At 38.6% G+C, this 23,660-nt stretch overlaps 1 protein-coding gene across 1 annotated transcript in view; it reads right to left on the bottom strand.

The window, feature by feature from the left end:
- Positions 1 to 20,368, bottom strand: part of LOC122815596 (serine/threonine-protein kinase 33-like) — a 1,042,607-nt gene extending 1,022,239 nt beyond the window's left edge. Inside the window, exon 1 of the mRNA XM_044088227.1 lies at positions 20,140 to 20,368. The gene's annotated coding sequence lies outside the window, so the exon portion shown is untranslated. The remainder of the gene's footprint in view (positions 1 to 20,139) is intronic.
- Between the last annotated feature and the right edge of the window lie 3,292 nt (positions 20,369 to 23,660).

The raw sequence follows: 23,660 nt of genomic DNA, 5'->3' as shown, positions 1-23,660 counted from the left end.
GTTATTTTAATGAACATCACAGTTTTATTTTTTTTTTATTTTATATTTATTAACCAGTGGAGTAAACTAGTCGAAATACCTGTTTTAGTTGTAACTCGGGCCAATGAGGCAAACCATTAGGCAAATACACAATTGACATTAAAATACACAGTCAATATGTGCAAGCAGCATAGTGCACAATACTTTACTAAAAGCAGTACTTCATTACAAATGCACTAAACACACTCTGTAAAACTTTACATTAAGATTGTGTGTCTAAGCAATAAGCAAAATGCAGTTTTATGAAATAAAATATAGAAGAGATTACCTCTTTGGTTTATTCACTTTTTAAGTCAGAAAAATACTCTGGTAGAGTCTGAAAGCAGAGACATCTCAGGAAAATTGGATCCATGAGCACTAAGCATAAAAAAATTGTAGGGTCCTAGAGGTCACTGGGGTCATGACCTGAACCTGAAGTCATTTGGGTACTTTCCTTGAGTGGAAAACTTAGCTCTGTTCACCAAAGTTGAACTGCAATATTTTGAAAATACTCTGCTTTTGGACCTTAAATCATTATTTAAATAAGAATGCAAAAAATGAAATGTATTTAATTATTGCAATTATCTCACTTACACCTGACAAATCACAAACAACCAGCATGCACAGTTAGATTTTCAAAATTTTTATAGTCATCGCATAACTTTAGTCAGTTTGCCATGAATCTCACTATTTAAACAAGAAAAAAGATTTTTTTCTCAGAATGTTGAATGAACACTGTTTTAATACCTTATTCAGAAGAACTGCGGCATTATATAGTCCTTGGATAACTTCTATACTGATCATTTTATCACAAGGTAGTCAAATAAGGCAACCCATAATACCAGCTCAAAAAGAGTGAAGGATAAAGCTATGGTTTAACAGCTTATAAGCAGTGAGAAATGTCAACATTTTATTTTACTTTTACTTATACTTTGTTAACAGGTAAATAAACTGTTCCGAGGACACTTTTCAGCCATGACACAAATCACAATGGGAAAGACAGTATCAAGTAAGAAAAGCACTTAAGAATATAAAGAAACAAACAAAAAAAAAACAATACTGCCATTAAGGCATTTAAGAACAATTTATTCTACAAAACATAACAAAGGGAAATCATACACCTATACAGTCAGTTAACTTAGTAAACTTTTGACTCCACGATATAAACCTTTTATATGTGTAGAATTTCATAATCCATATAGTATGTGGCAGCAGCTGAATATAAACAGTTCTCTGAAGATCCTTATTAATTCCTATTAACTGGCTCTAATGAAGAAAACAGGTCTGTCAGTAGCTAAAGGACCCCCTTCTTCTGGTACACGGCTCATTACACACCTGATAGTCCATTGTGCCCTTAGTCATACCTATCATGTAGAGTATCACAGCTTCCATACAAAATGGAATTTCTGTCTACTTCCATCCGACTGACTGTTGCATACCCTGTGTTGGTAATTGACTTATCTCTGGTGCAAATAACAGTAAAAGTAAATGTACATTTAACACCCTAACTGCTCTATGGCAGTCTAAGCATCATAGAATAAGCATGTACCTATTTATTTGTTTAGTTTGTTTACTGGGATAGTACACTGAATATAGCAGACCATTTGCAGACACAGTCTGTCAGTAATGTTTCACTTTCCTCTAGTTCCTGTTATATGATGATGATGATGATGATGATGTGCAGTCTTGACATAACATGTACTTTTAGATTACTCCAGTGCACACAGTGAGATGACATATTGGGCTCATACACCTGTGATGGTGGCTGTGATGCTCTTCATTCATTTTACAACAAAGGGACATCATAGCTTGTTAGATCCATATGACTGAATGATTTCAAATTTGGTTTCATTTTAAATGCTAGATTCATAATTCTGAATGATTTAAAATGTTGAATTTAATTCAGAATGTACCTATCATATGGACTTTTTTATAAAAATCAGTGAGATAGCTGTTCTAATCTCTATATTTAATCTATTTTGCAAGGAAATTGTTGAACGTTTCATACACCCAGCTCCATCTAGAGTCTGTGTAGTACCTTAGGTTTATTTTATTTATTTTTTATTATTTATTATTTTACTTTTATTTGTCTTTGTTTACCAAGGAAGTCCGACTGGGTAATATCCATTTTCAGTGGAGGCCCTGGGAGAAAAGCTCCATTTGCTTATATTGCATTATACTAAGTTCCAGTCAAACACAGAGTAGATACATTTCAATTTACATTTATACACAAACAGCAGTTACATTTCTATTCACATTTATACACAAACAGTAGTACATTTATACATATACATTCAAAGATTTTATAGAGGTGGAAGTTACTAGAGAAAGCATACGTGCTACTTAATGGATTGTATAGGTAGCAGTTATTTATACACATTATTTTGTCATTTCAGTAAGAGGATGAGATTATGTTTAAGGAGTTTTTTTGCATAGTATTGTACAGCAAAAATGTTTTAACCCTGTGACGAGCATGTACAGGACCTGGATAGGTTAAGATGTTGTTTAAGCAGTGGTTTAAAACTACTGAGTTTGTCGGAGAGTTTTATTTATGTGGGGATACTATTCCAGAGTTTAGCAATGTATTGTGAGTAGAGTGAGTTTCCTGCAACATTATTTGACTTATTTGTAAGTAATAAGAGTTTGTTACTAAAAGAGGAAAATCCCAGGATGCAAAAAACTTCCTTACCAGCCTCAGTAAGAAACTGAGATCCCTCATAAAATCCTCCAAAGCTAGTTACGAAAATAAAATTGCCAAAGATTCCAAAGACAACAACAAGGCATTCTATAACTATGTCAAGAATCTAAATGGCAATGCTCAGATCTGCTCTGAGCTAAAACAGAATGGCATTAAATATACTGATCCCAAGGATATTGCCAATATCCTGGCAGATCGATTCAGATCGATTCAGTGCCAACCCATCTCAGTACTGGAAGATTGCCAAATTCCGGTAATAACGGCCACACAGGTAAAAAAACGCACTCTCTAAAGCTAAGAATATAGCATCCATGGGACCAGATGACATCCCGGGCTGTGTACTACATGAACTACAATATGAACTGGCACCTCACTTAAGTGTCATGTTTAATCATAGCCTCACCTCAGGTTTCGTGCCCACTGAGTGGCGCACAGCTACAGTTATCCCACTCCACAAGGGGGGATCCATCTTGGATCCCGGAAACTACCGTCCCATCAGTCTGACAAGCCTTATCTGCAAGGCCATGGAGCGTATTATCATGGAACTTATAAACAAAGACATTGGCAACCTTCAAACACTGGACCCCACCCAGTTTGGGTTTGTGAAGGGCCGATCTTGTCTCCTGAACTTGATTGACTTCTTCAAATCAGTCTCCAGAGCCATGGACAAGGGTAAGGTGGTCCACACAGCCTATCTAGACCTTGCCAAGGCCTTTGACACCATCCCCCACTCTGGAATCATAGATAAACTTACTAAGCTGGGCATTAATCCCTACGTCACCCAATGGGTTGCTAACTGGCTTACTGATAGAACCCACACTGTAAAAGTAGCTGACTGCAAATCCAGCTCCAGACAAGTGACAAGTGGAGTACCTCAGGGTTCAGTCCTGGGACCGCTCTTGTTTGGCATCTACTTCTCTGAAGTACAGGCCAACACTAAGGGACTCTGGATAACAAAGTTTGCAGATGACTGCAAACTGGCAGCCATTATTGAATCCCCAAATGATGTGGATATTCTACAAAAGGGCCTTACAAAAACAGATGCTTGGTGCCAGAGCCATGGGCTCAAGCTCAATGCCAAGAAATGTATAGTTATCCCCTTTGGGAAAAAACATGTATCCGTGAATTACCATATAGGTGGCAGTACACTAAACACCAAAAGTTTGATAAGAGACTTAGGGACACAGGTGGACAGTGGTCTCATCTTCGATAACCACATTGCCACAACAGTCAGGAAATCCTTCTATGTGGCACACCTCATCACTAAGGGCTTTTCATCCAGAAAAAAGGAGGTCATTGTCCCACTGTACTCATCCCTCATTAGACCCATTATAGAATACAATGCCCCGTTTGGTATGTACCTCTCAAGACATCTGCAACAACTGGAAAGGCCACAGAAATACCTCACTAAAAGAATCACAGGCCTAAAGCAGATGGCCTACGCTGACCGCCTTAATAAACTTCAGCTATACTCTGTCGCATATCGTCTACTCAGAGGCAATCTTTGCTTAACATACAAGGCCACGTCAAACCCAGAGCTGTTGGACATGCTACACTTAAAGAAATCCCAATCCCTCAGAGCCACACATTCCAGGGATCTAAACATTGTCATCACAATAAACAAAACATGCTGGAGGGATAGGTTCCTGACCCAGAGACTCCCCAGACTCTGGAATAGATTGCCCATACATGTCAAGCAGAGTGCCTCTTTGATCCTCTTCAAAAGGAACCTTGACGATTGGATGGGAGAAAGGAAATTCACCCCGGGGATCACATCAGTCGCCCTGCTAGACAGGGGTCCAGGGAAGTAAATAGTGTGGGAAGAAATAGCCAGAGAATTGTTATGGCTAGGCTTGTATAGGCCCTAGGGCTGATAGCCTAGTACCAACCTATGAACCTATGAACCTATGAACTAGAACGGAGGTCCCTTGCAGCACAGCAGGGTAGTAATAAATCTTGTAGTGCAAGGCATTTTTCTGGATAATGAATGAGTTTGAGTGCTGTAGTCAGCTGTGAATTATGTTAAGACAGTTGTGCTGTTCATGCCAGTTTAATTCCTTTGAGGTAAACGGTAGGTGCTATGAGGGGGATTGGTGACAAATTTAGCTATTGTATTGTAGCAGGACGCAACTTTCCTTCTTTTGAGTATTATTTATGTTTGTTAGGATAGCAGCGACATATAAGAGAGTCAGCAGTAAAAAGGTGGTGACTAGAGTTTTTTCTTGCAGTATTTGTAAGGAATCCATTGATTCTATAAAGGGTCTGAATGGAAAGATGAAAAGTTAGAAAGCAAGGGAGAGTAGTAGTGCTGAAATTGAATTCATCCTCAAGTCTTGGTGAGTACTTTCATGAGGTGGACTCTGTTTTTCACAAAATCTCACTAAAGTGACACTGTGCATATATCATGGACAGACGTAGGTTAAAAATTTAAAAAGATAGCTGGGTGTGCAAGACCCATGGTAAAAAAGTGCCCAATCCTGGTAGGCACACTGGTCCCAGGACTGGAAAAGATGACAGTGCATAATCCTCAAAATACGAAAACATTCCTACAATGGGGCCAGGCCAGGCCCAGGGGGAGGATGGCCTCCCTGTTGTAGAATGAAGTAGTAGTCCACAAAAATCACAAAAACTGGTAGGCCAAAGAAGAGTCATAAAGATGATAAAGTGGACTATTGAGGATAAGAAAGAACTTATGTATTGTTACAATTATGCAAAAAGACCAGAATTTCCAGACACAAGAGATACAAAACGAGAGAAATTAGAGGAAAGAAAAACACTTCCATGAGAAAAACTGTCAGAAGCTTCAAATAAAAATTTGTATTCATGAATACAACAGATTTGTGAAAAGCAGTGTATAGATCAAAAAACATTGATCTGTTTGGAAAAAGAAGCGTCTGAGGAACTGTGAAAATATAAACAGCAAAACCTAGAGATTTTTGAAAAGTATAAAAAAGAAATATGGACATGGGAAAGAAAGAGAGATTTTAAATAGTGTAAATTTTATGCAAAGGAGAAAAACAAATTAATCACTATAAAGAAAGCAGCCCCAAAGATATTCGAAGAGAAATGCAGGCAAAGGCATCCAGATATGGACAATTTCACAATAAAAAAATAATATCACAAAGAGGGAATGTAGAAAAGAAGATTAGTAAAGTAGAAGTTAAAAAATAGAACGTGAACTTATGGAGTGCCTGCAAAATGAAGGATTTGGTGTAGAAGGTTTAACACAGGTTACATCACAGCAAGATGGAGCGAGTCCACAAAGTAAGGAGAAGCAGGAAGATCAGGAGACACCTGAAGAAGAAATATGGGCATAGGAAAGAAAAAGAGAATTAATATTGTGTAATATTTATGCAAAGGAGAAAGCAAAACTAACCAATACAAAAAGGGCAGCACCAACGATATTTGAAGTGAAATACCAGCAAAGAAATCTGGATAAGGAAAACTTTACAATACAAAAAAATAAATATTAGAGGGTCAGCCCAGGTTGGAAGGATTGGAGACAAAGCCAGAGAGGCAAGATTATGTTGGTTTGGACATGTGCTGAGGAGGGATGCTGAGCATATTGGAAAAAAGATGCTAAGGATGAAGCTACCAGGTAACAGGAAAAGAGGAAGGCCTAAGATAAGGTTTATGGATGTGGTGAGAGAGGACATGCAGGTGGTTAATCTGACAGAGCAAGATGCAGAAGACAGGAAGAAATGGAAACAGATGATCTGCTGTGGCGATCCCTAATGGGAATAACCAAAAGATGATGATGATGATAATGTAAGCCAAGAACTTAAGCATTTCCATGGAACTTGCACACAAATTGCCTTTTGTAGTCCACTATATAGAGGAAGGGAGAATAGGAAATTGCCATATAGTATGCCTCTGCAGTGAATTTTATATGAATACCTCCAAGGACTAGACTATGTAAACTGCAGAATTTAAAGCAGCCATTGAGGAGACAAAGAAGGCCATGGTTACACACTGGAAACAGCAAAGCAATCAAAGACCTGGTTCAGGTCAGCAGAAAGCACCCCTGCACTACCAGGCTATAACTCACTCCACACCTTTCGGCCCCAGAACTTGGACCGAAGCTCCAAAGGTGGTGGTGTTTCCATACTCATAAAGGATGCACACACCTCCAGACTGATAGCCCAACATAATGCATCTGAGATACTTCAGGTGCAGCTAACATTTGGTAAGATGGCAATTCAGGTCATAGCCTGCTATAGGTCCCCAACCATTTCCCAAGACTCACACTCCACGTTCTTAAGCACCCTGGAAAATATTAGGGTCCAACCTAACACTCTCATACTGGGCAACTTCAACTACCCCTCCATTAACTGGGAAAACTACTCATGTACCAATACACTTGCCCAACGTTTCCTGAAATTCATTAATTCTAATGCCCTGGACCAGCTCGTTCTTACCCCCACTAGAGGTAGCAATATCCTTGACCTGGTCATTACTAACATGGGCAACCGTTGCTCTACATCAGTAGTCAACTCCTCCCTGGTTAGATCCGACCACAAACTAATCACCTTGGAAATCCCCCCCCCCCCCCACAAAGGTAACCACCATGAAAAACTTTGTCAAATCTAACTTTGGGCTCCTAAAAACAGAGGTGGCTAATTTCACGGCACCAATGCAAATGGAGAATAGTTGCATGACCACTGAATCATACACCAATGCACTGTATGAACACGTACACAAATTCATGGATCTCACTATACTCAATAGAACCAAGACGCTCTCCTCCAAAAAAAGGAAGCAAATCTGGTGGTCCCCTGCCATAAACAAACTCTACAACAGAAGGAGGAAACTAATGCAGTATAAGGTGAAGTCCCAAGATTGGAAAAACTCCCTTATCAGCCTCAACAAAAAGTTGAGATCCCTCATCAAATCCTCTAAAGCTAGCTATGAAAACAGAATTGCAGCAAATAGTAAAGACAACCACAAGGCCTTCTATAGTTATGTAAAGAATCTCCACGGCAGTACCCAGATTAGCTTTGAGCTACTGCACAGTGGTACCTCCTATACCAAGCCAACAGATATTGCCACTATACTGGCCGACAGATTCAGTGCCAACTTTATCTCTCTCTCCCCCCACAAAGGACCAGTTACAATACCAGTAGATTGCCAGGCACCCTGTATTACTGTTGCACAGGTTAAAACAGCATTGTCCAAGGCCAAGAATACAGCTTCTATGGGACCTGACAATATTCCTGGCTGTGTTCTACATGAACTATAGGGTGAACTGGCACTTCACCTGTGTGCCCTGTTCAATCACAGTGTCACCTCAGGCTTTCTCCTCCCAAATGGTGCACTGCTGCAGTCATCCTTCTCCACAAAGGAGGAGCAACTACAGACCCTGGGAACTATTGCCCCATTAGCCTGACAAGTCTGATATGCAAAGCTATGGAACACATCATCATGGACCTAATAAACAAGGATATAGGGAATCTCCAAACTCTGGATCCCACACAGTTTGGTTTTGTGAAGGGTAGGTCACGCCTGCTCAACTTGGTCAACGTCTTTGAGTCAGTCACCAGAGCTGTGGATGAAGGCAAGGTAGTTCATACAGCCTACCTTGATCTAGCCAAGACCTTTGATACCATTCCCCACTCAGGAATCATAGAAAAACTAACTAAGTTAGGCATCAGCCCCTATATCACTAGGTGGGTTACAAACTGGCTCACAGGTAGAACCCACAGTGTGAAAGTAGCTGACTCCAAGTCAGACTGCTGACCAGTCACGAGTGGAGTCCCACATGGTTCAGTCCTGGGTCCTCTCCTGTTTGGTATCTACTTCTCTGAAGTCCAGGCCAACACGAAGGGACTCTGGCTGACAAAGTTCACAGACAACTGCAAGTTGGGAGCTATTATTAACTCCCCAAGTGATGTTGACATCCTACAGAAAGGCCTCACTGAGACCAACGACTGGTGTCAAAACCATGGACTTAAGCTCAATGCCAAAAAATGTGTCATCATCCCCTTTGGGAATAACCCAGTTCCCATGAATTACCACATCAATGGTAGTCCACTGAACACAGAAGGTGTTATAAAAGATCTGGGAACACATGTTGACAGCAACCTCTCTTTTGACCACCACATTGCCACTGTGGTCAGAAAGTTCTTCTATTTGGCACATCTCATTACTAAGGGGTTTGCATCCAGGAAGAAAAGGATCATTGTCTCCCTCTACTCTTCCCTCATTAGGCCAATAATTGAGTACAATGCCCCATTTGGCATGTACCTCACTAAACACCTGCAACAACTGAAGAGGCTGCAAAAATACCTCACAAATAGGATACTAGACCTTAAATATTTGTCCTATATGGACAGACTCAAAAAAACTTCAACTATTGTCTGTCTCATATCACCTACTTAGAGGCGATCTCTGCTTATCTTACAAAGCCATACCTGACCCAGCTCTGTTAGAAATGTTACATCTAAAGAAATTCCAATCCCTTCGCACCACATTCTCCAGAGACCTCAACCTCATTACCACAATCAACAGAACATGCTGGAGGGACAGGTTCATAATCCAGAGACTGCCCATTATATGGAATAGACTTCCCATATATGTCAAGCAGAGCACCACACTGGCCCTCTTCAAGAGAAATTTTGATGAGTGGATGGGAAATAGAAAATTCACCCCAGAGATCACTCCAAGGGCTTTACATGACAGAGACACTGGGAACTAAGGTCGAGTGACAAAATGCCAGGGTAATCCTATGGGCTAGGCTTGTAAAGGCTCCAGGGCCATTAGCCTAGTACACACCTATGAACCTATGAACCTATTTGATATTCTCATATGCTTTCAACACTGGTAATGACTAACTCTTAACATAGAATACAGAAATGATTATGAAGCAAGTATATGCATGCCAAATTTGTCTTGTTTCCTATGTTTGAGTTAACTTGAGTCACTTACATCCAGTATGAATACTTCATATGAAAGATAGTAAATACCAGTCAGAGGTGACATGGTATGATTAAGGTATGTACTACAGCCACACAGGATCTGTTTATATTTGTATTTATTTATTTACTGGATAGATGTGAAGGCCATAAACATCCCTTTCCTATATGACTATGGCCAAGAAGGTGGCATAAAAAAGGCAGCTATAGAAAATTTGCATCATGCTAGGTATAAATTTTGTTTTATTTATTTTCTCACTAGGTAAGCCACCTTGGCATAAGTGTCACTTTTCAGTGATGACTATGAATCACATTGCATAGAAATGGAGCCTGAGGAGCTTAAATGTAAAACAAAGTTCTTTTGCACATTCTAGTTTTAATCATCCACACTAAATTGCCAAATGTAGTCAGTGATAACTACCTGATGCAAAATGAATCTCAGGAGTGTGAATACATAAGGAACAAGATAAATCACAGATGAATCAAGCTGTCATAGAATCATAGAATATATAGTGCAGCTGGGCCCTGTGGTTAGTTATGTCTTGCCTGTACCCATCATTCGACCGTACTTCCATTTTGAAGAAGCGATAGGCCAGCCATACTGGGGGGTGAATTTAAGAGTTCCTAGCCAGTTGTCTAATTCCTTCCTAAAGGAAGACAGTGTGCCATACTGCTTGACCTGGAGAGGAAGCTTATTCTAGAGAAGGGACAGTTATTGTATGTCATATCTGTCTCTCCACTGTGATTTATTTATTTGCTGAAGCAGGTTCATATCTCTGGTTTTAGAATTTACTAGACTACTTGATTTTGTAGGAAAAACAGAGACCTTGGATTTCCAGATCTCAAATGACTTGGAAGGTAAGGTACAGATCACACCCAAAGGAGTCTATGGGACAATGAATACCAGGAAAAGATCTCCAGCCCCTCATGGTAAAACTCTCCACAGAATACCTAGGTCCTTTAGACCCATGATATTTTTTGAAAGTAACCTTTGAGCTGCTTAACCTGTTTGGTCAGATACACCTCAAAGGGAGCATTTTATTCAATGATGAGCTTGATGGGTGCAGAATATAGAGGGGTACGGACTTCTTTGGATCTAGAAATACCCTTTGTGATCAGCTGTGCAGATAAAAGGATTTCCTGACTACTGTTGCAACATAAAGATAAAAGGAAACGGAGTTATCTACCCATGTTCCAAGGTCTCCCATAATATCTTCATTTTGGTGTAGGGTGTTTTCTATACTGTACGCTTAGTGGAGGATTTGCTTGGTAGATGTAGCAATATGGCATTTTTAACAATTAGTTTTAGCCCATTTTCCGAGCACCAGCTATTTACGTGTTTAAATTCAATTTGCAGCTTGTGCATATCAGAAGCAGAGCCACCCAGCAGTGAGAACATTGGTTCTAGGTGATGGTCACTGTGGATGTGATGCCCCCAGTCCCATGTACCAAACTGAGGAAAAGGTCTTGATGCTACTTTAATTATAAAACCCAGTTTATAATCACCTGTAAACTAGTCTATGCTGAATATCAGAGGTTCTAGCCCAGATACCTGTGGAACCCCACTGGTTACTTTTGGGGTTTCTGAGGATACACCTGCCACTCTCACAGTGTGTGTTCTGTTTCTCAGCCAATTAGTTATCTAAATAAACAGGGATCAATTTGGAATACATTTAGCTTGTTGATAATGCTGGCATGTGGTATGGTATGAAATGTATCAGTGAAGTCTAGGTATGCTATATGAATAGCCTGAACACTGTCATTGGCTTGCATTACCCTCACAGAAAAAAAATCACCAGATTCAATAGGCAAGGTCCACCTTTAACAAAGCCAAACTGCTGGGGGACAAGTCTTATAACATTTTTGATATTGTAGTTTGCCATATTTTCCATGACCTTACAGATGAGGTTCATCAGGCTGATGGATTTGTAATTTTCAGGATCTGTGGTGGGGCCTCCCTTGTGAAGTGACATCGCAACTGCTGTGTGAAAAACTTGGGTCTATATTATATTCTCGAAAGCCGACAATGTCGAATCTGACATTGTCGACACAAGAATATCGAACACTCAGAATCTCGAGTGTGTAAATGGAAATCTCCGTAAGGGGAGATTTCCATTTACTGCAATGTAGTGTGGTCTCGGAGTTGGTATATTTAAGTAGCGGGGGGTGTAGGGGTGCAGGAGTGCTTGACCCCTGCTTAAACCCATTAGGGTACTTTTTTTCTTTTATTTTTTTATTTGTCTTTTTATAAGGTCGACATTTGAAGACATCGACCATATGGTGTCGACCATATGTTGTTCGATGTTTCCAGCCATCAATCTTATAATATAGACCCAAAAACTTTGGGAATAAAGCTGGTGAAGCTAAGGCTGGATAATTGTAAGAGTGGAGCCAACAACACATATTATGTGCTATTCAATGGATAACGGTATGTGTTCATGAGAATCCTTTGTTTTCCTGATGTCATTTTTCAGTATCTTGGATAACCTTTTTCTGTTGACCTTGATTTATGAGTATCTAGTTTTGTTTTATATTGTAATGAGCTTTTTTCCTTGTATTGCAATGTTTATTTATGCATGTGGACCACCAGGCAGCCTTGTTTGTATTCATTCCATTTTGTTTGTTTGTGGTAGGGACTGACATGTTGATACAGTTTTCTAGGCTAACATAGAATTTATTTGTGTTAACTACTAGATTTGTCAACCTGTTGGGCCTAAGAGTTATACTTGAATTTTGAGACATTATCATACAATAGTAGTCAGTTTGTACATCTGAGGACTTTAAATGCTGTGACATTTGCATCTGCTGAGTTTAATCTTTTGATAATATAATAATAGCACAATACCATAAAAATAGCAATGTAATATTTAGCAATAAAGACATAATGACATAATGTTAAGCAGTATAGCACAGAAGGCTAAGGTTAGGAAATGAGGCTTAAGGTTTATTAATATTTGAGGTTTATGGATTTAAATACTTGGACCCAAATACTTTACAGCTTTATCTACAAGTCACCCAAACCTTCTCCAGTACTCATAAATCACAAGAAGACATCACTGCCCTTAACAACAAACTAAATTGCACAAGCTGGACTCACCTTCCACAACTCACTAATGCCAGCACTCTATCCATCTCACTCACTAACATCCATCTTTCCCTCCAAAACAGTCTTTCCCCAAAATCACACACCTGTTTAAAGTCAACACCCTCTGATAGATAAACAGAAAAGTAGTTAAAGCACTTTACAAATTGAAAAACAAAGCATGGTATTTCTGGAAACAATAACCCACTCTAAAAATAAGAAGCATTTCATCAACTTTAGGAAACTGGCTAAAAAGGCTAATAGATGGTACAAAGCAAACTTTCCACAGAATACTTAGCAAAAATTACTCCACAGACTTAAGCAATTCAGCAGCCTTGCTAAGTGCATCAGCAGGCATAACTCCAACAAATGTTCTTCTTCGGGTTTTCAGTTTTTTTTCAGCTTTTCAACACTCAGCATTTTGAGTGCCATCATTTCAATAGGGACCCCCCTACATCACCTATATATCCCCTGGCTCTCCACTAATACAGTGCCAGACATATGGAAGTTAGCACTTGTCAGTGTGGAGTTTACATGTTCTCCCTGTGTTCGCGTGGGTTTCCTCCGGGTACTCCGGTTTCCTCCCACATTCCAAAAAACATGCATCTGGAGCATTTCTCCCCGGGCCTCCACTGAAAACAGGCTCTGTTGAATCTAGTCGGACTATCCTGGTCAACAAATGTTAAATAAAAATAAAAATAAATAAATAAAATCCTCCACTACGACAGTTGAAAAGGCTTTAGGCCTAATTTAATCCTCTTCAGTCTAGGTAAAATACCAATCCACCAAAAAATACTAGCAAGAGAGCCTTAGCCACCTATCCTTTTGTCGGTTTACTAGAAATAAACTTCTCCTCAGCACTAACAAAAAAAAAGAAATCATTCCTGGAGAATGGACTTTCCAGTGTAACTCCAAAAAACATTAGAAACAACCTCCAACTTGAAATAACCAAGGGTTGCCTAGATCAGAGATTAGACGTCCACACAGATATCACCAAAACAAAATCTAACATAAAATCCCTACTGTTCTGCATGGAAATTCTCCCAGTTACTCAAACCCACAGGTGGAGCCACTATTTGAAAGGGACTCCTCCTGGCTCAACTATAATAAGGACTTCCACTCTTCACACACAAATCTTTCAAATATATGAAAGCAATGCAAGCATTAGCAAATAGCTTTGGAAAATTCCTCTCCCTCACTTCACTACCTTACCTCCTCATCATTGCTGATCCAGTCTACCCATATAGATCATCTCCTCACTGCCTCTCCAAAGGCTTATATTCTTTCATTATATATAGATCTGTATAGACCCTCTTTCCTGCAATTTTCATCAAAATGCTTCTGATAATCCACTATCTCTCAGAATGCTTCACTCAAATGTCTGTATCATTGTTTTAAACTGAGTTGATGTCTCCAGCCTCTATTACACTGATACCTTGCCTTCTTTGACTGTACAGTTTTTGTGCATTTTTACCTGTATATACCTGTTCTACTTTGTATTACACTTTTTTTGTTTTCAGGCTGAGCCTGAAAATGGTCCATCATGGTCAGTGCTTCTCCCCAGTCAAGAAACAGAAAATGAAAAAAAAACAGTGTCCCTAGCATACAGTTTGACTATCAGCTATCTTAATCAGACTATTGTTTCCTGGTTGCTTCTAAATGTATCCCATATGTGTAGAGGAATTTGACAGGCTAGGGTGTAACAAGCAATGAAAGCTAACAATAGCATTCCAAATGTAAGGGAGTAAACTTACAGTAACTAATTATACATTACTATCAGTACTCTTGAATGCCTGACAAGGAGTGTTATTTATTTATTTTTATTCAGTTATTTACCATATGCTGACAGGAGTAGCCCCTCTAAGTATTGTCCATTTACAGAGGAATCCCTGGAAAAAACATTCTGCCAATTAAACATGTGACTTTCAATGAGCAGCATTCTCTCCTCCAAAGATGATGCTACAATATGAGCAAATAATAATTGACTTCAATAATTTTCTTAGCTTTTGGTGTCATCTGTAGGGTGTCCCATATTTACCAGCCGGGGAGGAAATGATGGACAGACCACAGAGGGTCTGCATCTGTCTCTACTAGCGTTTGGATTATTGGCAAATACATTGCCCACACTCATAGAGCCTTTTTAGGAAATGCCAGTCTGATATGCCTACCAACTAATGTAGCAAGTAAAGAAAAATATGAAGGTATTGATGAGAGCGTAAACAAGAAACTCCACTCTTTACAAGCTACCCATACCCTGGAGAACATAAACATATATGTAGTAAATGAGACCTGGTTAAATGGCAGTGAGCACTCCAGCTGTGCAGGGCTATTACACCTTCCAGACATTTAGACCAGCTACTGTGCAGATAGAAAAAAAGGCTGGGGGGTTTCAAATTTCATCCAGAAGAGAGTCACATCAAGACTGGTAAGGCAGCATGATGCACTACATATTCTCAGTGTTTAAATAACTATCAGTAAGGTCCCGTACCATATATTAGCTAGCTATAGAACTCTCTCTATGACTCAAGTAAGCCACAGCTCCTATCTACAGGAACTGCAATCATTTGGTATTAAACTCCCACAATTTCCTAGGTGATCTAAACAGTCTAACCAGAGAATGGAAACCCACACCACCACTAGTGCACAAGCATAGAGATTCCTATACTTTGTCAATACAAATGGCTTACTGCAAAAATATCCCAAACAAAAAACTTAAACAATGAGCGAGAAGGTCACTGAAAAACCAATCAGTAAAAACAAAATGAAAACTCCAGCAAAGCTAAAACTTCCAATAAGTGACCTCCCAAACCTGTTGTGTCAGAGGCACATGGGATATATGCAAATGATCCATATGAACATCAGGTATTTCAGCTAATCAGCAATTCTGCATGCCCATGACTTGTTTTGTTATTTTAATGGACAATTTCAGGCCAATAGAAACAAACCCCACTAGCTGTGAATATGCATATCTCAGCCTTGTTATGACCTCAACAGCACAGCACAAGCAGAGTGTTTGACTAAGTATTAGAAACACAGTGCTGTTATACCCAGCTGATGTCCATTCTCATTAAGGTCACTGCAAAAATATCCCAAAAAAAACAAACTAAAACAATGAGTGAGAAGGTCACTGAAAAAGCAATCAGTAAAAACAAAACGAAAACTCCAGCAAAGCTAGAACTTCCAATAAGTGACCTCCCAAACCTCTTGTGTCAGAGGCACATGGGATATATGCAAATGATCCTTATGAACATCAGGTGTTTCAATTAATTGGCAATTCTCAAACACTCTGCTTGTGCTGTGCCGATGAGGTCATAACAAGGCAGAAATATGCATATCCACAGCTAGTGGGGTTTGGCATTATTGGCATAAAATTGTCCATTAAAATGACGAAACAAGTCATGGGCATTCAGAATTGCCAATTAGCTGAAACACCTGATGTTCATAAGGATCATTTGCATATATCCCATGTGCCTCTGACACAAGAGGTTTGGGAAGTCACTTATTGGAAGTTCTAGCTTTGCTGGAGTTTTCATTTTGCTTTTACAATACAAATGGCTTGGAATAATTACTCAGAGTACCCACTAGGGGGAACAACATCTTGAATCTTGTCCTTAGTATTATGGGGCTACTTGCACCATCCCTTGCATATCATTGTCATTTGTAGATCTGGACATAAAGCTGTCTCCTTCAAAATAAAATTAAAACCAGCGACATTCCACCCAATGTATGCTTATTTATTTCTCTTAGACAAACTAGCTATTCCTAAGTGATACACTGGTAAGCTTCAAATCTCTACCAGACCTAATTAACTCCAGTGAATATGCAGAAATGTGCAGAATGTCTCAATACCAATATGTAAACAGCAGCAGAGATGCAGCTGTACCTTGTAGGAACAAGCACAAGAAAAATCTGAGAAGCAAACCTCCATTGTGGAGTCAAAATATCAACAAACGTTATAATAAAAGCAAGAGAATTTTGATAAAATGTAGGAAGAGTAATGCTGTCATCCCTGGAATAGACAAACAAGTCAGAAGCTTATCTAAATCCACCAAAGCCAAATTTGAGACTAAATAGCTGTTCAACCAAAGACAAAAGGAATCATAAGGCATTTTTAGTTATATTTGCAATCTCAGAAGCACAGTGCAGTAATGGTACAAACTGATTGTGAATAATGTTACCCACACTGAAGATGAAGATATAGTAAACATTTTCACTGATAAATTCAGCTCAGACTTTACCCCAGTCACCCCTCCATCTATCCCACCAAATATACCTGAATTTAACTATCCTCCATATATCATACAAAACCAAGTCCTAAAAGTGCTATGAAAAGCTAAAAATACTCCATAGATGGGTCCTGACAATATCCTGGATGCATTTTAAATAGCATGAAGCATGATTTAGCTACCTCACTAACATGTTCAACCTGAGTGTCCATAGAGCTTTTGTACCAAATGAATGAAGAACAGCTACAGTCATTCCCCTTCCACAGACACAAGCAATTAGAGATCCATAAGTCTGACCAGCCTCATATGCAAAGCATGGAAAGACTTGTCATAGAACTCATCAACAAGTGCATAAGGAACTTCCAAACACTGGACCTGTGTCAAGGGTGGGTCATGCTTACTCAACCTGGTGGACTTTTTTGAAAAGGTCATCAGAGTAAAGGATGAAGGAAAAACTGAAAACACCATATACTTTGACCTGGACATGCTTTTGACAGAATCCCCCACTCAGGCATAGTAGAAACGCTAAATAAACTGGGCATAAATCTGGATTTCATCCACTGGAGTTGCAGCTGGCTCACAGAGAGGATACAAGAGATCAAAACAGGGTAAGCTACCTACACAAAGAAACCAGTCACCATTGAAGTCCCTCAGAGGTCAGTGCTAGGAACTTTTCTGTTTGCTATCAACATCTCTGAGGTAAAAGCCAATACCAGATGACTTTAAGCTAAGATTAGTCACCGAATCCCCAAATGACTTATCCATTCTGCAGGAATGGTTGTCCCAAACAAATAACTGTTACCAGAATAATAGACTGAAACTAAATGTAAAAAAAATGCATTATCGTATCTTTTGGGAAGTTGTCTACCCTGGGGAGCTGGCACATTGTAAATATTCCCCAATGAACTGGCCCAGTTGTTTGGGATTTGGGAACTTATGTGGACAGTAACTTTTACATGTGTCTACTGTCCTATGAAAGTCCTTTTATATTGTGCAGTACATAAACATAGGGATTGTGTCTGGATCTAAAGATGTCATTGCCCCCGTTTACTAATTAGACCTGTCATTCAGTATAATATCCCTTTTTTCATGTAACTGTCCAGACACATGCAACAACTGGAATGTCCACAGAAATCCCTTATTAAAAGTATATAAGGCCTAAATAATATGTTGTACAAGGACTAACTCAGACTCTGTAACTATATTCAGTACCCTACAGACTGATAAGAGGTCACCTGTGTTAGGCAGACAAGGCATCCTCTGATCAATTACTAATGGACTTACTGCACCTGAACAAGTCCGATGGCACCATTAATACTTGGTCCAGGGATATAAACCTCTTCTTCAACATAAACAGAATGGTTTGTAGGGACAATTTTACCTTGCAGGGGATACTGCTGCTCTGGAACAGACTCCCCATCCTTGTAAAACAAAACTTATCTTCTGTTCATATTCAAGTGCAACTTGATCTATGGATGGCTAATAGAAAATTTACCCCAGGACGGCCACTGTCCTACTATGGACAGAAGCATCTCCTAAATGCTTTATCCCATGCATCGGTTCCCTCAAATTGTCTATGGTATGATCCCAGTTATTCTCACTAGAGATGATATATAACTATTAACCACGGTATGGACAGGGCCAGTCTAACACTGAATGTGATAGGTTAATTCAAGCATCAAAGGAAATTGGCAAGGCTTAAAATGGCCTCCAAGGGCAGCTGGTCTAGTATTTACCTATCAACCTAGAAAATACAGATAATAAAAATAGCATAAAAATGTGCACAGTGAGGTATACAGTACTTATCTATAGAATGTGATACATAGAATTACAGGGATTAATATTCAGGTGGAAGTAGCTACTGGATACACACTACATACAGGTGATTGCTGTCTTCATCCAGCAGTACACACACACACACACACACACACACACATATATATATATATATATATATATATATATATATATATATATATATATATATATATATATACAGCATTTATTGATGCAATGTAACAGGATCTACTGAGGTGTACAGCAGGAAAGCAATACATAGCAGTATTCATGAGAGTGGAATACAGTGAGTATTACTAAATTCAAATAGGAATTATTTACAAAAGCAATAAGTCATCAGTCAGTCAGTAGGTGAAGTAAGAGCTAGATACACCTCACACAGTCAATAGCCCTACAGATACAGATACAGAATCACCAAACGAAAGTAAAAAAAAAATAAAAGTGAAATGGACAATTAACTAATCAGTTAGGGTAGTGGGGAAGAAATGTAGTTCATTTACAGGCAGTAAGTAATATAGAAAGGTGCTATAAACTATGCAAGGTAGGGAGAGATGAATCATCATACCTACATCATACATTCTTAATTACAGATGTGAAAGGCTGCCTTACATTTCACTGAATGAAATTCAGACTTCTCTAATAACCACATATAATAAAAACCTTTCCAGATTATTACTAGCTGGTCCAGATCATCAGTGAGAATCGTTTTAAACTCTGTTTAAATGTGATGGATAAATCAACTGCAAGCTGATCATTTAAAGGGGGGATGTGATCCCTGCAACCCCAAAGAATATAACTACCTGCAAGGTTTTCACACCTCAGTTGTTTATAAACAAATGTGTAGCATCTGTTGAATAAGCTCTGACAAGATAGTCTGCAATGGAAGTGTGTGTGTGTGTGTGTGTGTGTGTGTGTGTGTGTGTGTGTGTGTGTGTGTGTGTGTGTTGGGTGTGCTCATGCCCATGTATCTGAATGTGTTTATGTGTGTTTATCTTTTATGGTTAAACTTATTTTGTGTTACTTTTTTGTCCATTTGTCTAAAAGAAAGAATCCCACAATGGGTTATGATCTCTTAATTCTAAATCCAACCAGTAACAATTTATCCAGGCTGATATGCTCTGCATTCTCATATTAATCTTAGGTGAAAACAATTCACATATGTTCTAAGAGGAAAAGAAGTCTAGTGAAATGCAACAAGTCACAAAGGGAAAGAAAGCAGTAGCCTGGATAGCCACCAGAGATTAGCTATGCTTACATTTTCCTACACAATACCAGGTTATCCTTCTTTGTTACTCAACACACAATTTGCAAATGTTGAATCACTGTCTCTTAATGAGAGGTTTCTAAAACAGCTAGCGACAAGTATGTATTCTAACATTGCTACATGTGAAATTTGAAAGTACTTACTTTTTTTCTCATTTTCAGTCTACCCTACAAGATGTTGTATGCAGTCATAAAGCCAATATGCTGTCCAGAGATGTGATTTAGTATAGGAGTAAGAAAGAAGCAGGCAGATAGCAATTCAGCCTACTGTGTGGCCCCTATAATGTCCCTCAGCAGCTTGAGATCGCGTGTCAGCATTACATCCACTTGCTCTATTGTCTTCTTTCTAAAAAGTAATGTGACACCTTTTTCCTTAGTTTCCTAACTGCCTGTTTAAGGTTGCATGGTTACATTCTGTGTGTCCACTCTGCAGTAGTTTTTGTTTTAGCATGCATGTCCTTAGGCAGTGCAAGAGGGAGAGAGAGAGAGACAGAGACAGAGAGACAGAGACATGCAGAGAAACAGCGGTGCTGTCTATGGGACTGACAACTTCAAAGAGGGACAGGAAAAAAATCATACTATTTATAATAGGTCCTTAGACAGTAATCACTAACCTCCACAGCATACATATGGCAGTGTGGATATAACATGACAGGACTGAAAAGGTCTGTTAGAACTTCTAATTTGCACTATAGCACACCAGTATTTAGTGGTATTAATTCTGGGGTTTGGAACACATCCTGCTGATTGGTTTCAGGTAACACAGTCACATACAAAGCATGGCTTTAATGCTAGGAAACCTCCAGTGGGAAAACAGTAATGTGATAAAAACATAAAAAATAATCACGCTCCTTACTTAAAAGGTACAACTTTAGTTGTTTGCAAGTGTATGAAATATGGCTGTTACCATGACTCTATTAAGGAACAGATTGCATATCTTAGTCATAACTCTTATTTTTCAAACAAGAATTACGTTTTCTTGTGCCTGAAGATGCTAAAGACATACATCCCTATTCATTCTTACTGTATTCTTTAAACTTCATAAGAACATCTTAGTGAGAGAAGCTGATTCAAATGTTGATGGGCAACTACTTGCAATATCAATGTATGTAATTACATAGATATATATTAAATAATGAAGATCTTAAAATATCCTTTATTAATACTGCAGATTTTATTATATATTAAAACAGATGTATTAAACTGACAGTTGGGGAAACAGCCGATCAGTTATTAAAAAGCTGAGTTAAAAGGCAGCAAACAATATGTTAAGAGCCGAAAAGAGAGATATGGTAGACTAAGCAAAGTAAAAAATTTGTGGATGAGGCCAAAGGCAGAGATTAACAACTGAGTGAGCATTAAAGGGACTGGATGAATAAAGGTTAAACATAATGGAAATAGGACACTCTAGACAAAAAGACTGATAAAATAACAAATGAGAAAAAAGTCTATAATCAATGAAGTGTTACAGTATTCATGGTTGGGACTGGTCCTGTTAAATGTGTTTCTGTTAAATATTTGTTTGTTTGTGGTAGGAAAGCTTGTATGATGATGACAGCATGCATAACTGGAGAGGTAGACAGTAGCACACATTCCAATCTTTAAAGAGACATATAGTAGTTTGTTTGATGGACCAACAGGTGACAACTTGGATTTAATGCAAATAATAATAATAATAATAATAATAATAATACATTATGGAGTTTGGTGGGAAAAGTCATGGAAAATATATTGTTTTGTAACATGATACATCCAAGACAGAAGAAAAAAAATGTCAGTGAAATAATCATCCCCATTGCCAAGACAGGATGCTCACTGAATGCCAATAGGAAGATGTACTGCATAATAGAGTATGCACATTTTTCCACTTACAGTACATTTTAAGTCTGCACCATGAGTATTATGGATCTTTTTGCAGGCTATATCTTAGAGTTACCACACTGCTAAAGGAAATGGATGGGATGAGATATGATGAAAGAGAGAATGTTGGGAGATTATATATAGCTGAAGAAAGAAAGGAGGCATGAGTGTGATTCACACATACTAGCAATGCACCATTAGTGGCCAAATGGGTAGAGTGAAGGTGAGGAAGAAGGCAATTAGAGTGAAAATGCAACATGTCTACCCTCTGGAAGGGTATGATTTTGGATATGTTTGAAGACATGATAATTCACAGAGAGGTGGAAGGACCATAGAATGTACTTCTTGGAACAAAGTGGTTCAGAGATAAAAAGTCAAAGTACCTATTCCTGGACTAGTTATGGTTCTCTAGTAGGTTATAAAGGCAACTGATGTTCTTCTGCTAGCATCCATATCTGCTCATATGCATATTGATCAAAAGGAGGAGAAGAAATTATGTTGATTATGATTAAGTCTAGGGTTCAGTGATATGCAGTTCGGCAATATTCTCACAGTCTCTTGCAAAACCGTTTAAAGCCTCTTGATACTAAAAATAAATAATAATAATGAAAATTTTCTGTAGGATACAGTAGCAGCCAACTTCCCTTAAGATATAAACCAGACAAACAACACACACACACACACACACACACACACACACACACACACACACACACACACACACACACACACGCAAAGACTCACAAAAATGTGTACAGATAGTCATGTACACACAGATTTTGTTTTGTATTTTGCTTATTGCTGAGCTATATATACTGATTGAACATTATCTTTCTGCACCTAGTCTTGATTCCTCAGAAAAACAATAATGATTTAAGTACACAAAATTTTCCTACAGTGTTACTTGTCACAATGACTACTTCAGTTCAATGAGTAAAATATTGCTATCACTACATCCACTATTCCCGTATCAGGCCAACAGAATTGCACAACTTTTGACTACTCTAATTAAACATAAGAGAAATTTTACCTGCATGGGTAACTGTTGGAATAATCCATTAATCTATCCTTGTTAGAATTTGATCATTATTGTACTGCAGGATACACAGGCTGTGGGCTTGTGTATTATGCATTAACTCTGGCCCTATTACTTCAGCTCTGCCTGTAGTAGTAGAATGCAGGTTACACACACACACACACACACACACACACACACACACACACACACACACACACACACACACACACACACACACACACTCTGAGATAGCTGTACTTTACTGCACACTGAGCTGAGCTGACTGATAGGTAGTATAGTTCCCAGAGATGTTGCACTGCACTTATAACATTGGTCATTAATGTATATGCATCCCCATATACATTTCATTAGAGCTTTGTATTTTAGTGACTGGAGTCACTCTCCTACTTAGTCACTTACTTGTGATGAACTATACAGTTAAGAAACAAAAGCCTCTACTACATGTGTGTGATTTAAGAAACTGTCTCTTTAAGCTTGTTTTAGAAAGCATGATATTACATCATGTGATTTTCTATGATGTATATGTTGCATATTTTGCAGGTAAATGGAAATGGTGCATTCCTCCTTATTTGTGTGGTATTGAACTCCAGATACTACATAGTACTAGAAATTACTGCACATTTTCCTTTCATCCTTTATTAAAGAAAATGGTTACACTACATCCAAAGGAAAACTCTCGGTCTAGGTAATCTGCCCAAGAACTATCCAGAAACTGTATTTATTCTTGATTGCAAGCAGCATTTTCAGGTGACACAGAAAAGATACA

This window comes from Protopterus annectens, chromosome 11.part0 (assembly GCF_019279795.1).
Source record: "Protopterus annectens isolate FY-2018-M chromosome 11.part0, PAN1.0, whole genome shotgun sequence".
Taxonomy (NCBI): Eukaryota; Metazoa; Chordata; order Ceratodontiformes; family Protopteridae; genus Protopterus; species Protopterus annectens.
The sequence above is the reverse complement of the archived record's forward strand: the minus strand, read 5'-3'. Positions and strand labels throughout refer to the sequence as shown.